Source organism: Chinchilla lanigera, unplaced genomic scaffold (genome assembly GCF_000276665.1).
Source record: "Chinchilla lanigera isolate Chin_1 unplaced genomic scaffold, ChiLan1.0 scaffold00028, whole genome shotgun sequence".
In the NCBI taxonomy this organism is placed as follows: Eukaryota; Metazoa; Chordata; class Mammalia; order Rodentia; family Chinchillidae; genus Chinchilla; species Chinchilla lanigera.
Window position 1 is genome coordinate 13,672,854 of NW_004955429.1, and position 14,519 is coordinate 13,687,372.

At 53.6% G+C, this 14,519-nt stretch overlaps 1 protein-coding gene and 1 long non-coding RNA gene across 2 annotated transcripts in view; one reads left to right on the plus strand and one right to left on the minus strand.

Moving 5' to 3' along the window:
* LOC102012785 (histone H1x) overlaps positions 1 to 836 on the minus strand; it is a gene marked incomplete in the record, with an annotated part of 1,783 nt that extends 947 nt beyond the window's left edge. Inside the window, 1 exon segment of the mRNA XM_005387002.2 lies at positions 1 to 836.
* On the plus strand, positions 818 to 4,159 carry LOC106148828. The gene is made up of 2 exons (XR_001234536.1): positions 818 to 1,621; positions 2,231 to 4,159. It is a non-coding gene; the product is annotated as an uncharacterized LOC106148828 (long non-coding RNA).
* The last annotated feature ends 10,360 nt before the right edge of the window (positions 4,160 to 14,519 follow it).

Sequence of the window (14,519 nt, forward strand, 5' to 3'; positions counted from 1 at the left end):
CCGGGAGCGGGGCGCGGTTCCGGCCGAGCGAGCTGAGTCGGAGCGGCCGCTGCTGCTGGAGCTCGCTGGGCGTGCGCGCCGCGCTCTGGCGACGCGGGCGCCTCGCTCCGCTTTTATTCCTCCACGGCGGACCGCGTTGAGAACAACAACAGCCTGTTCCGGGACCGGCGCGGACTTGTGCTTCTTGGAGCCCCTTTCCAGGCAGCTGGCTCCGCCGGTCGCGCTTCCTCGGCGCCCGTGAACCCGTCGCCGTGCGCCTTGGACGGAACCGAGCCCGCGGCGCGGCGGAGGGGCGGCCTGCGCTCGGGAAGGGCCTGGCAGAGGGCGGCGGAGACGCGCACCCCGGGTTGTAGGCGCGCCGGCGGAGGGGGCGCCTTGTTTGGGAGCCGATAACGCGGGCTCTGCGGGAGACTCTGAGGCCCAGAGCGGCGCGGACGGCAGCCAAGAGCGTGCCCCTGGCACCCGAGCCCTGGCCTGGCCCGCGAGGCCCCCGGCCTGCCCGCAGGACGGCCTTTAATTTGTCCGAACTAACACAGGGCGCGCCCTCGCGTGGTCGGCTGGTCGACGAGCAGGGCGCGGGCCTTACGCTGGGGTCGTCTGCGGCGGAGGGGACCGCGGCTGCACTGAGGCGCCCTGCAGATGCGGAACCGGGGCCTTGGACGCCACACTGGGGGGCAAGACCACAGCGGTGTTTGTGGGGCCATGCGCTTGCTAATCCCTCTGCTCCAAGCGCCCCATTTTGTGATGTGTCAATGGTAGCAGCCACCCGACCCTCCAAAGCCAGCGGGGGCCCGCGGTGGGCAAGTGTGGAGCTGCTGGGGGGCTGAGGGTCTTTTAGTTGCCAGCACGCCCTCCTCTTCTCATGAACACAGGAGGGAGAGCCGTGGAGGCAGGGATGCTGGAGAGGGGTCCCTAGGCATCAGGAATCCCGGGCTCATGCAAGTCAGGGGCCCCTGAGCTCTGTTGGTTCCAGTACTGGGTCAGGGGCAGTGCCGAACAGAACAGACCATTCACCATTCGGGAAGCTAAGAGGGAATCCTTCTGGGCAAATGATTTTAGGGTGCAGTACTGCGGGGAAGCCTTGGCAGGAGTGCCAGTCACTCACATTTCTGCACCATGGAGGGGCAGGGCAGGCTGCCAGTGACCTTTTAGCTCAGTTACGGAAGCCTCGGCTTCTAGTAAACGATGCTTCATAGGGAATCGAGGTCCTGGGTCCAGGAAAGCGTGTCTGCAGGCAGGGAAAGCAAGTGAGGACCCTGAAGAGGGTGGGTGGCCATACTGGGGGCCCTCTGGTGTGTCCAGCATGCCTCCTTCTCAGCTGCCCCTTTGAGAGATGGGCAAAGCTGTCTGGGAGGTGGCCGGCAGCAGAATCTGTTTGCTGAGAGATGAGTCTGCACCCAGGCTCCTTGTCTAGGAAGCAGGACCGCTGGGTGGGCCCAGTGCTGAGGAGCAGGAGAACTTGGGGGCCTCCCACCATCTGGACTGAGACCATCTGGACCAGAGGGGACCAGAGACCATCTGGATTTCCTGACAGCCAGGGAATGGACTCTGGAGCTGGCACTTGGGAGCAGAAAGATCTTGAGAGGCTGCACAATTGGCACAAGTCCTGAAAATATATAAGGTGTTTCTGGGCCAGGTGTCATGAGGGCTGTAGGGCAGGAGAGGTGGGGGCTTGGCCCACAGAGCAGCCACCTAGGGCCAGACAAAGTCACCTCTCTCAGGGAGGTGACTTGTGGACACATCTGGGTGTCCTGGGATGTAGAGGTGTGCTCCAGATGCTGTGGTGAGGACTGAAATGTGTCCAGCTCCCAGATGGAGCGGAGGTGGCTGGGAAGGTGAGGACAGAGGCTAAGTAACCCTCTGTCCAGGATACACTCCCAGGCCATCTCTGGGTGGCAAAGGACAACATTTTCCTTGCTCTATCAGGGCCTGTCCTGCTGGAGACAGAGAAAGACTGGTCAGAGGGGAATGTGAAGCCAGGTATGGTTGGTGTCGTGGAAGTGACGGTTTCAGGTCACCATCCCACAAGGCTGGGAATGTAGCCATGCTGCCCCTTGACCCCAGCCAGACTCTTTCCACCCAGTGGCTTACAAAACCCTAAGGATCCCAAGTTGGAAAACTAGTTCTGTTGGCAGAAGAGAATTCTAGGAAAGTTACATGAGCCTGTCTCTCATTACTCTTGACCCAAGGCACAGATGTTTCTCTAACAAATGTCCTTAATGTTTTTCAGAAATAATGTCCCACAGGCTACCCCAAGGAGCATGCGAGGGTGATGTAGGGACAGCCTGACTTCGTTTGTGATTCCAGTGTCTCCCCTGTTTTTCTGACACGGAAGTACGTGGAACCTGTGTTTGGACTGTGCCTATGTTCCAGGTCCCCTGTTCTGCACATGAGGACACCTTTGGATCCATGTGACCCACTGAGTCCAATGACAGCCTCAAAGACAGCATCAGATTCCCTGAAGATGTCTGAAGATGGGGCTGGGGGCCCAGCCACCAGCCCCCCTCTGTGAGGAGAAAGTGGACACAATAGCAACAGGGGTCATGTGCAGACCAGGCAGTGTGGGGCCCCAGTCTCAGAGGCCACATTAGCTTGGTGGCGCAGGGCCTAGGGGCACTGCCTTTGGAATTTGGGAGCTGGGTGGTTTCATCCCTCTGGTCTAATTATGCACATGGGGACATCGAGGCCGGAGGGAGGCAGGAGGGGACCAGAACTTGGGCTGGGGTCTTCCCACCCTTCAGGACACCAAGCCCTGAGCTCCTGGTGGCCCTATCGCCTGCCACCCCAACAGGGGAACCAGAGGTGGGAAAGACGCTAAGTTGTTAATGAGAAATGGCAAAATATTAAAAAAAAAAAAAAAAAAGAAAACAGAAACTGCCCAGGCATAGCCCAGACCAGCACCGGAGTCCCCCCTGTGCCAGGCCAGCCAGCTGGGGATGCCGTGAGCACAGTTGAAGGTGCTGTGATTGTGCCCTTTCCCTCTGCTGAGCCTGGGACTTTTGACACCATCCATGCACTAATGATCTGCTGGTGACTTCTGGGACCAGCTGCCTCCTGTCATGGGTATTGGGGATGCTGAAAACTCACTGAATGTTTTGGCCAAAGGCACGGGACCATGCTCTGATTCCGTGTCCTCTGTCCTTGCACCCAGCCCAGTGGTTCTAGTCTACCCACCCCCAAACTCGTCCACCCACCCCCAAACTTGTCCACTTACCCCTAAACTTGTCCACTTACCCCCAAACCTGTCCCATCCCTCCCTGCCACCTGCTGACCACCCTGTCCGTACTGCCTACGCCCCCTTCCCACCCTAGGGCCTTTGCACGCCAGTGTCCATGGCAGGAGCACAGCTGGCTCTTCCACTGGCCAAGGTGCTCTTGAAACTCAGTGGACCCAGCTAGGCTTTCTTCAGCCACCCTATTTGTCTGCCTCTCACCTAATGTCACTCTCATTTTTTTTAAAGGTCTGGTCCCAGGACCAGACCCCTGGCCTTGCCTCGGTGGCCCTGCCTGCACGCTGTGCAGTCTGTAGGTGGCTCGGACACACGGAACTCTTAGAAGTGAGGCTAGGTCTTTCCTGCTCCCTGTTGTGCCCCCAACACTGGGCATGCAGTGTCAGGGTGATGGGCATGCCCTCACACCTGACCCGAGCCCAGCCTGGACAGCAGCAGCAGGGACAGAGAAGGGGCTGTTGGGAGCCAGGGTTATTTTACCAGCGTTTCTTTATGGCCATGCTGAACTGAGTGCTTCATCTGTGGTACAACATTAACTTTCTACCTTGAAACTACCAGAACTGTGTGGACATCAGATGGTCTAACTGCTGGTTCTGTTTTCCCCCATCCCAATAGAACGTCAAAACTCCCTTTTTGTGTGAGTGCATATATGTATTATTTTGACCTTTATCAGTATCCCTTATTAGCCTATACACATTTGCTAATTTTACTTGGACTTTTTAAAATTTTTTGTCATCTTTATTTTCTGTTTTGTTTTTTGAGACAGTTTCACTAGGTAGCTCAGGCTGGACTCAAACTCCAGGCGATCCTCCTGCCTCAGCCTCCTGAGTGCTGATGGGATTGTTTTTTCTCCCAGCTGGTGCAGTTGTCTCTTGTATTCACCTGCTGGTCTCAGTGTTACCAATAAACTCTTCACTTTTGGTCCCTTGATGATGGGTGAGTTCTTTTTATCATCCTCGGCACCAGCCTTTGCCTGCCTGCCCTGCACACAAAGCACCCACAAGCCACCTGTCCCCCTTTATGCCCAGCTCAACCCGTACTCGCTTTTTAAACTCTGGTTGCCAGCAGGTGATCACCACAGAGGTGATCTGAAGGACCCTCCGATGTCACTCTGGGCTTCTGGACAGAAGATGCAACCTCAAGGCAGACAAGGAGCCACCAGAAACACCCAACCTGGCAGAGGGCCCACACAGTGGGTGACAGAGGGTGATGACCCCACCCACACATGTCCAGGGCCCTTGAACCCCTGGTGGGCGTTCATCTGTGGAGGGATATTGCTGGGGATTGGTGACAATGCACCTGGGCATCTGAAAGCCTGGCAGGAGCCTGAGGGCCAAGGGGGACTGAAAGGAGGAGGGGACAGATCAGGGGCCTTGCTGCCTCCCCTGCTTCATTCGGAGCCTGCCTGCAGAGCAACATCAGTCTCCCCCAGACAGGCTTCAAACAGGGTGCTGCAGCCTGGCCTGGGCAGGAGAGGGTGGCTGGTCCAGGACTGGGATTCAAACGTGAACGGACAGGAAGTAGATTCAGCACGAAGGGGAGACAGGAAATTTGCTGCCTCAAGATGCAAATGAAACGCACCTCAAAGCTTGCAGGGGACTCCGTGTGGGCTCATCCCTGGGGCTCCCTGCATCTGGGCAGGACTTGAGGGACCTTAGGTCCCCAGAGATCCTGAGTTGACCTTGCTCTTCTCTTGGTGGCCCTGCCTGCGTCCTGTGTTGCCTGCGGGACACGGTGCCCTGCACCTTGCATTGTTCTGGAAGTCCCTCCTTGGTGATCTGTGACCAGGGTACCCTCAGGGCCTGCTGTGCTCCCTAGTGCCTGTGTTCCATTCCGAAGCTGGACCCGCCTCTGTGGCTGCCATCGCAACCACCAGCCTTCCTTGGGCTCTTGCAACTGACACAGTTGTGACCGCCAGAGAATACAGGACAAACAAACACTTAGGCCCTTAACCTGCACTCATTTGTTTTGAGACAGGGTCTCTCTATGTAGTTCAGGCTGCCTAGAATTCACTAGGCACCCCAGGCTGGCTTAACCCATTAGTCATTAAATGTACAATTTTTGTTTTCTTCTGAGATAATCAGATTTAAAAGCAGTTATTAGCTAAACCGGTGACTCTGCTTAGGTCCAATAAAGGTAAGGTATAACAAATCGTGACCTTCAGGTTGTAAAATTCTGGGTCAGAGTCTTCAGTTCTGCACCTTAGACGTGTATAGGTATGTTAGTGTCTTAGTTACTTTTTTCTTGTTGCTGAGACAAAATACCAGAATTAAGGAAGGAAAGATTTATTTAGGTCACAGTTTGTGGAGGTTTCAGTCCATACTTGGCTGGCTCCAAGGCAGAGTGGCACATGGCAGAGGGCAACCGTTCATGGTGGTGAAAGATAGTAAAGCAACAAGAGCAAAAAGGGAGGAGGGGCAGCAAGCAGCCTCTTTCCCTCCGTTACATATGCAAACTATTCGCCCCAGGGCAGGTGTAGTACTCTCACCCATAATCACAACATTGGATCATGGATCAATCATAAATCTAAAAGCCCACCCCATGACTGCATGAGGCTTTGCAGGTGCATCCAGGTACAAACCATAACATTCCACCCCTGACCCCCGCAAAGACTCATGTATATCCCTTTATGAGAAGGACATTTTAGTCCAGCTCTAAGAGTTGCTAAAATCCTAACAGTTTCAGAATTGATGAAAAGTCCAAATATCAAGTCTCCTCTGAGTTGTAAGGCAAACTCTTAGCTGCAAGCTCCTGTACAAATGGAAAGTTAAACACCTCCAACATTCAATGGCACAAAATAAACATTTTTTGTTCCAAAAGTTACAAATGGGGATACAAAGCATTGGGACCAAATTAAGTCCAACACTCAGCAGGGCAAACATTAAGTCCTGTAATTCCACATCCAGCATCTGAAGCAACTTGTGGCACGTTGTGAGCTCCAAAGGGTTTGAGTGACTCCACCCCTATGGCATTTTTCTGGTGGTTACAGCTCCTAGGGCTTCTCTCTCTTGGGCCCGCTTTGCTCCCTCGCAGCTTTCCTCAGATGATCCACATTCCTGGCTTTTCCAAACTTCTGAAGTCTCCACTGCACTTTTCACTTCACACTCAGCTTCACACACTGCCCTCTCAGGGGCACACTGCCTGGCCTCCCAGGTCTTTTGAAATCAAGGTGGAAGCCTTCTTAACTGCAGAACTCTTGCATTCTACATGCACCTAAATCCAGTGCCATGTGGATGATGCCAAGGTCTGCTGCCACCTGGAGCAGTAGCCAAGCTTTCCTCTCTCTTGGCCATAATTCTGAGGAACTAATTCTCTATGCTGCTGCCATTTTGGAACCTGGTGTGGCCACCACTGGCATTCTGGAACACAGTACTCTGCGGTTTTCTTCTCAAAGCAAAGTCTTTCTTTCCTTTTAGCAGTTTTGAGGCTGCAAAGGGTGGAGGATTGCTGCTTCTTGTGATGCCCTCAGGCCATCTTTTTGATTCTCTTGTTCCTTCTCAGCAATGGAGCTCTCCTCAGCTTTATCTTTGCAGTCAGCTGTCTTGAAATTTCTTTTGCCAGATTAATCAGTCCACAGCCCTTAATCTCAGTCTCAGGCAAATTCTTTGGACACAAGCAACATGCAGACAAACTTTTGGCCAAACCATACCATACATCATCTGGAGTCCAGCACCCAGTGCAATCCTTCTTCCCAGCAGAAACCTCGTGAGCCTGGTCTTCACTGGCGGGATTTCTATCAGCCTTCTGGTCTTCTGAGCTCTGACCAGAGTCTCCCATACAGAATAGCCGAAGGCGTTCCATTCAGCTCTACTGTTTCAGGCGACATCTCTGAACCTTTCCAAACACTTCCCACAAGCCATTTCCAAAGGCTCTTGAAGTAGCTGGGCGTGGTGGGGCACGCCTGTGATCCCAGCACTTGGGAGGCTGAGGCAGGAGGATCGTTGTGAGTTTGAGGCCAGCCTGGAATCCAGTCCCTGTGGCTGCCCAGGCCGGCCCACCACACTTTCCCTTGCTCTCCCTTGCAGAGCGGCAGCTACGTCTTCACCCTCTCATTTCCCAATCTCAGCTCTTCCTGCTGGGCCGTGCTTTGGTTCTTATTCCCATTATCACTAAAACAAGGGCCCATGCTAACTGAGGACAGGAGGACTGGCCTGGGGACTTCGGACACCCGTGTGATCTGGCTTTCTAACTTCCTCTCTCACTGGAAGCCCCTGCCAAGGTCCTGTCCCAGGCCTGGCTGCCCTTCCTGAGCCCCCTGGAGTTTGCCTGCGAACCTGGAAGCCCCCTGCTGGCCCATCCTGGAGCCCTGCTGGACCTCTCAGCACCAGTTCTGAGCACCAGTTCTTACACCTCTGTGCCAGCCCCAGTGTCACCCAGGGCTCAGGGCTGACCACAGAGGTTTGCTCTGGAGTGAGGCGTGGGGGCCTCTGCCTAGGAACTCCAGTGCCAAGACAGCCATCATACAGGACCAGGCCCTGCAGAGAGGAGCCTGGCTTGGCCGCCTCCAGACCACAGCCTGCTCAACATTCTCCTTACTTTGGGGCCCAGGGTCTCCTAGGCCCCTCAAGGTATCCCCCACCCTTCTGAGACCCTGACTGGTCCCCCTGAGGTCCTCTCCACTTGACCCCCAGCCTTGCCTCTGCCCACAGGAAGGGGTCTGCATCCCCTGGGGGGTGAGCCCGGCCTCTTTTCTGGCTGCTGACTGTTCTGAAAGACTGACATCTATACTCCAGGCTGTGTGGAGCTGGGAGGACATAGAGAGGCCACCATGGAAGGGGCCAGGCACCTGATGCTGGGCAGCAGGACCAACGCCCTGTGTCCACTAAAGTGCAGCTGCAGACAAGGGAATTGTCCCCAGGAAGCAGCCTGCCTCAGCTCCAGGCCACAGAGGCACGGGAGAGGGCAGGCTGAGGCAAGGCAGGCTGAGGCAGGGCAGCCTGTAGAGCAGAGCTGAACAGCGAGAAGCAGTGTTGATCCCCATTTTTTAGGTGAGGAAACAAGAGTGAGAGGGGTGGGGGAGACAGAGAGCTCGAGCAGCATCCCTAAAGACGCCGCCAGGAATAGGGACGCTCAGCCAGTTTAGGGTGCACCCGGCTGCCCGTGGTGCACCCCTTCACCATTCCCACTCCAGCCATCTTGACTCCTTTTCTCCTGAACTGTCTCTGAATTTTCTTTTTTTTTTAAATTTTCTTTTCTGTGATGATCTGTCCCGGACCCCGGACCTCAATGTTCTGAGAAACCCGGGTTGAGACACTGTGCTCTTCAGACTTGGCTTTTTATTTGTGGGAGGGGAGAAGAGAGAACAAAAGTGCCCTCATAGCAGAACGTGACCCTCGGAAACATCCCCTCCATTTCTTCCCCTGTACCAGGTCATTCCTTTTTTTCTTCATTACTTTAAGAGAAAAAGAAACATAACAATGAAACTGAGTTTCAAAACAGGTTAGTAGGACAGTTACAATAGTCCATATATTGTGTATTGTCTTTGTAGTATTCAGAGCACAACATATAGGCATATAATATGTCCATGTAATATTAGCACAAAAATTTCTTTTCAATAAACTAAGAGAAGCTGTCTGTACAACTACCTTAGCTATCTTGTGTACACATATTTTTTTCTCTTTCTTCCTTTCCCTTTTCCCCCATCACAGTTTGTCTTTTCTTTTGAACAGTTTCTTCCCAATTCACAATATGTATTATATATTTTGGATCTTATTTACTCGCTCTATTTCTCACACTAGTGAGACAATACGATGTGGGTCTGGTTTATTTCACTTATATGGCCTTGAGTTGCATCCATTTGCCTATAAAAGTCTCCAGTTTATCCTCATCTTTTTATTGTTTTGGTACCGGGAATCGAACTCACGACCTCAGGCTTGCCAGGCAAGTGCTTATGCCACTGAGCTACACTGCCGGCCCTTCTCACACTTTTTTATCCATTCCTTGGTTGATGGGCATCTGGGTTGTTTCCAAGATTTAGCTCTTACAAATAGTGCTGTTATAAACATGGGTGCACATTTATCGCAGTGGTAGAATGTTTTTAATTCTTCTGGAAAAGATAGCCAGAGGGGGAATAGCTGGTCGGAAGGAGCCCTCTAGTCCTAGATTTTAAGGAATCTCCGCTCTGATTGCCACAGTGGTTGCACCAGTCTGCATTCTCACCAACAGTGGAGAAGGGTTCCTTTCTCCACACAGCCCCTCCAGCATGTATTAGGTTGATTCTTTATGACAGCCATCCTTTCTGTGGTGAGATGGAATCTCAGTGTTGTTTTAACTTGCATCTCTCGAATGCAGGTCATTCTTTTTGTAACTAGTGACCCTCAGGAAGTGGTTCTGGGCCATTCTGGGGTGCAATGGCGGGTCCTCAGGGCTTGTCTTGTCCGCCCCCTGACCCTGGGCCCCTTTTCCATGAAGACCCCGAGGTGGGGCTGTGGCAGGGGTGTAGATTTTGCTCCAAGTCTGACGCCCCTCCCAGGGCGCTTCCCCACCAAGGCCAGGTGGCAGGAGCCCGAGGACCGGCGCAGGGCAGGTGCAGGGCTTCGCTCTCCGCCCGCCCGCGCTCAGCTCAGCTCGGCCGGGGGTCACCGGGGCCGGGGACCTGGCGGGCACGGGCCGCGCAAGTCAGAGCCTCCGGGACACAGAGTTACAGCCCGGCGACCCGGCCGACGAGGGCGGATCAGGAGGGCGCGGCCGCGGGCGCACGCCGGCAGGGGAAGCGACTCTCCGGCCGGGCGAAAAGTGACCCGGGTGTGGCACAGCGAGGATGGGGGTGGCCGAGCCGGGACAGAGAGCCCGCGGAGGCCGTGGCGGCTCCTGGCGGCCGGAGCGGGGCCGCGGATCAGAGCTGCGCGCTGCGGCGCCCTCGCCTCCCGCGACCTCACAGCGCAGCTGACCGCGGAGACTGAGCTGAGCGGGCGGCTGCGCGTTGGTTAGAGTCGTTAGGGGCGTTAGGGGCGTTAGGGGCGTTGGTCCGAGCGCCGGCCCCGCCCACCTGGCCCCGCCCACGACGGGCCTCCCCGCCTCCGTCTCCATGGAGACTGCAGGCTGCTCTCCCAATGGTGGCATGAGCGCAATGTCTGCCCACCCAGGCTTGCCAGAAGCCCTGCCCAGGTTTTTGAGTGTCCAGAGTTCCCAAAGAAGATCCAAAGCATCAGAGACTGAAGCAGGATTGCAAGTTTCAGCCCAGCCTGGGTAAATGACAGAGGCCCTGTCTGAAGAAAAAGGGCTGGGATGTAACCACACTACAAGTCCCCCAGGGCCCTTCCCGTCTGTGCATTCACGCTTCTTGGTTGTGTTTTCATTTCCTTTTTTCTTTCCTGGAGACAAGATCTCTGTGTAGTTCAGGCTGGCGTTGAACTATGTAGCTCAGGCTGGGCTCAAGCTTGCAATCTTGCCTCAGCCTCCCAGATAACTAGGATTGCAGGTGTGTGCCACTCTACCAGGTGACTGGATGAAATGTGTTTCTAGTATGCACCATATCGTTAGACTTTGCTTCTTCATCCATTCTGCCAGCCTGTTTCCTTTGATTGGTGAATTGAGACCATAAACATCGATGCTCGTATCTGATATGTACTGACTTACCCTTGTCATGTTATTTCCTGTTGTTGGTTCCCTTCTTTTCCCCTTCTGTTTAATTTCTTGCCTTGCCTGGATTCAGTCTCTTGGGGTTCGTGGAGTTGCTGCTCTTGTTATCTCTTTCTAGAATGTCCTTCAGAACATTTGGAGTGCTGGTTTGGTGGGCACGAATTCCCTTGGGTGTTCTTTGTCATGGAACTATCTTATTTCTCCATCAATTCTGAAAGATCATTCTTCAGGGTACATCAATCTGGGCTGGAGGTTGTTTTCTTTTAGGGGTTAAAATACTTCATCCCAAGTGCTCCTTGACTTCAGGTTTGTGTTGAAAAGTCTGCTGTGATTCTGATGGGTTTTCCTTTATAGGTGATTTGTTTCTTTTCTCTAACAGCTTTTAATATTCTGTACTTGTGTTGAATTTCTAAAATCTTGACTAGTATATGCCTTGGTGTAGATTTTATTTGCTCTTGGCTAATTAGAATTCTATATGTCTTACTTAATTGTATGTCAAATTCTTTTTTCCTGCTTGGGAAGTTCTCTGCTATTACTTCTATGAACAAGTTTTTTATGTCATTTGCACTCCTGCTTTTTCATTGACTCTGATATATCTTAGCTTACTTTGCATCCTCTAGCAGCTGTTGGGTTGCTTTTTCATGGTCCCTTGCTATTTTTAAGAAATCTTTCCTTTCATGCTCACTAACTGCAATCCTGTCTTCTATATCTGATATTCTGTCCTCACTTTGGCTCATTCTGCTGTGTATAGTTTCAATGGAATTTTTTAATCTCTTGGATAGCTGTTTGAATATGTTTCATGGATTCCATTTCTTTCCTATACTGGGCATTCATGATTTCCATTAATTTCTCTTAAGTTTCTCTATGTTTTTATCTGTATCTTCTCTAGAGTCACTAATCATGTCTACTGATATGGTCACCATCTCAGCCGAGTGGGCGTGGCCCTGGGGACCCCAGCGGGCCTCTGGGCCCTTCCTCTGGGCTGATGGCCCTGAGGCCAGCAGTGTTCCTCCACCCTGATGTCCCCACCTCGGGGCCAGCTCCCTGGCACTGGCTCTGGCTGTGCCACCAGGCAGATGGGTGACAGAGGCTGAGACCTTTCTTCCCTGGCCCTGTCCCACAGGGAGAGCAGGTAGCATTCCTGTCACCCCTCCAGAGGCAGAAGCTGCCGGGAAATGTAGGCAGGCATTCTCTGAGTACTGTGGTCAAAGAAATCCCGGGCCTGTCCTGGAGGGTCTGGGCCCTTCACTGTGCTCCAGCCAAGCTCAGTGTCCCCAGGGTACTCAGTAATAGGGCCTAAGAGGCCGTTTGCCCGCAGCGAGGTGGGAGGTCTGCCATGGCCCGGAACAGCCCCTGCCTCTGAGGGAGGTGGAATGGGCTGCAGGCTGGCTGACCCCCGGCTGCCATCCCTTTTCCAGCATCTTCCAACTGGTCTGAAGTTCAGGAGAGGGAGAGGGAGTCACGGAAGCAGGGAGCAGTCCCGCTGGCACTCGGCCTGGCCTCCACCCAGGCTTCCCCAGCTGTGCTCAGACCCCAAGGGGCTATTTTCCCTATGGATTCCAGTCCAGTGTCCAACTTGCAGCAATCCTCCTGCCTCAGCTTCCCGAGTGGTGGCTGTGAGCTGGCTTTCTAACCCAGGAGCCAGGGGCCAAGGTTCAGCTCCTCCATGAGCCACCGGCAGGAAACACTCAGGAAGGGAATCGCAGGGTGGGGGTTCTCCTCTAGGTTTCTCACAGAGAAGCCAGAAGCTTGGACTTGGGGCTGTACCTTCCAATTTGGGATTGTGTGCAGAGAAAGTGGGTCACACAAGATGCAGTGTGGGCTGTATCTTCTGCCTCTGGAAGGGCCTTGTACTCCTGAGACACATTTAGACCAGTTGAATACTAGCTATGCGTCAGAATGCCTTAGAGATTTTTCTTTCTTCCTGGTAGTGGGGATTAAACCCCGTCCCTTTTGACAGAGCTACCTCCTGAGCCCATTATTTTTTAAATTTTGGGATGTGTTATTTGCACTGGCTGAGCCTCCAAGTCCTGAGGTCAAGTGATGCTCCTGTCTCAGCCTCTCAAGTAACAGGGACTACAAATATGTACCATGGGACCAGGCAGAAGGGCATTTTCTCATTCTTTTCTTTTGAGACAGGGTCTCACTATGCAATTCAGGCTAGCTTTGGACTCAGTGTGTAGCCCAGCCAGCCCAGGCTGGCCTTGAACTCATGGTGATCCTCCTGCCTCAGCCTCCTGAGTGCTGGGATTACAGGTGTGCACCACCACACCCAACTAGAATGGTATTTTTCAAAGATACAACTAGGAACCTGAGAAGTAGTCACATCCAGGAAGAACTCAAGGGCTAGGCCAGCAGGCATGCCCACAAACCGTAGACAGACCCACTGGATGACCCATCAGCGCTTGCCTGAAGTCGTTCAGTGGCATCTATTCAGGTCCAGCTGGCGGCTGACACACACTGAGGTCAGAAGCTTTGCTGCTCAGTCTTCCTGTCACGTGACACGAGTGTTAGCCACGCAATCGGGTGACAGTGACACCCACAGGCAGGGCATGGCCCCAGCCACCAGCAGTTTGTGCCGCTCCTCCAAAGGTAAGACACTGGCCCCACTCAGGGTCCTCACACCCAGTCTGGGGTTAGAAACTGCCCTGAACACCTGAGGACAGGCACCAAAAGGTGCCCCTGGAGCCTGGTGCCAGGGCCCCAAGTGTTGGAGAGCCGAGGGTCTGCAGAAGGAAGGACAGGGCAGAGGCTGCGTGCTTTGTTCTTGTTACATTTTATTGGCATCGCGTTCATCTCTTTACAGGAGAACTCAGCCTACACCTAGCACGGAGACCTCTGGCGAGGCGCGCTCCGGCCAGGGCTCCAGGCGGGCCCAGGGCGGGGACAGAGAGGGACTAGAGGAAGACTGCAGGGACTGCCTTCTAGGATGGAGGGAGGACACCGGGACAGATGGCTGGGCCTTGCCTGGTCCTTGCCTCGGACAGGGGAGGCTGATCTAACAGGAGTTCTGGTGTGAAGCTGGGAGGTGGGGGTGGAGAACTGAAAAGGGAGTGGGTTCAGTTCTGGAGATAACAGCCAGGGGTCCATTGCACACACCGCAGGATTATGCAAATCAACCAGGCAGCTCCCCTGGAGGTGCAAGCTTTCCGGCTCAAATCTCTGAGAAGAGGCGCACGTTGCTCGGGTCTGCTGTACACAATACTGCCGATCGCTGGATGTTGCATCTGGGTTGCCAACCCTGCCATCCGGGCGGGGTCCAACCCTCCGCCTTCCACGCCTGTCACAGGACTTGAACACGTCATGAAGGGTTTCTTACACTAATTTATACATTTTAATTGGTGCATATATTAACATGTACTATAAGATTCTTTTCTAAGAAGCATTACATAATAAATGGATACTGTAAAAAGATCTGATTAGTTAAAAGCAACAAGCATTAACAGATACATACAAAACTCAACCTGATTGACTGGGTGGGGGCGGGGACGAGCAGGGGCACCAGTCTTCCCAAGGGGCCTTCGGGGGCGGGGACGGGACAGGTAAAAAGACCACAAGACCGTTAAAAAAATCAGGTGACTAATTAGACACAGATTAACTGTAAACAGTTCTCTCTCCAGTGGACAACAAGCCTACGCTTCCCATGCTGACTGCACGCCAGAGCGGGTTCTACAGGAGCCGGCCCACCTGCTGCCAGGCTGGGGCTCGC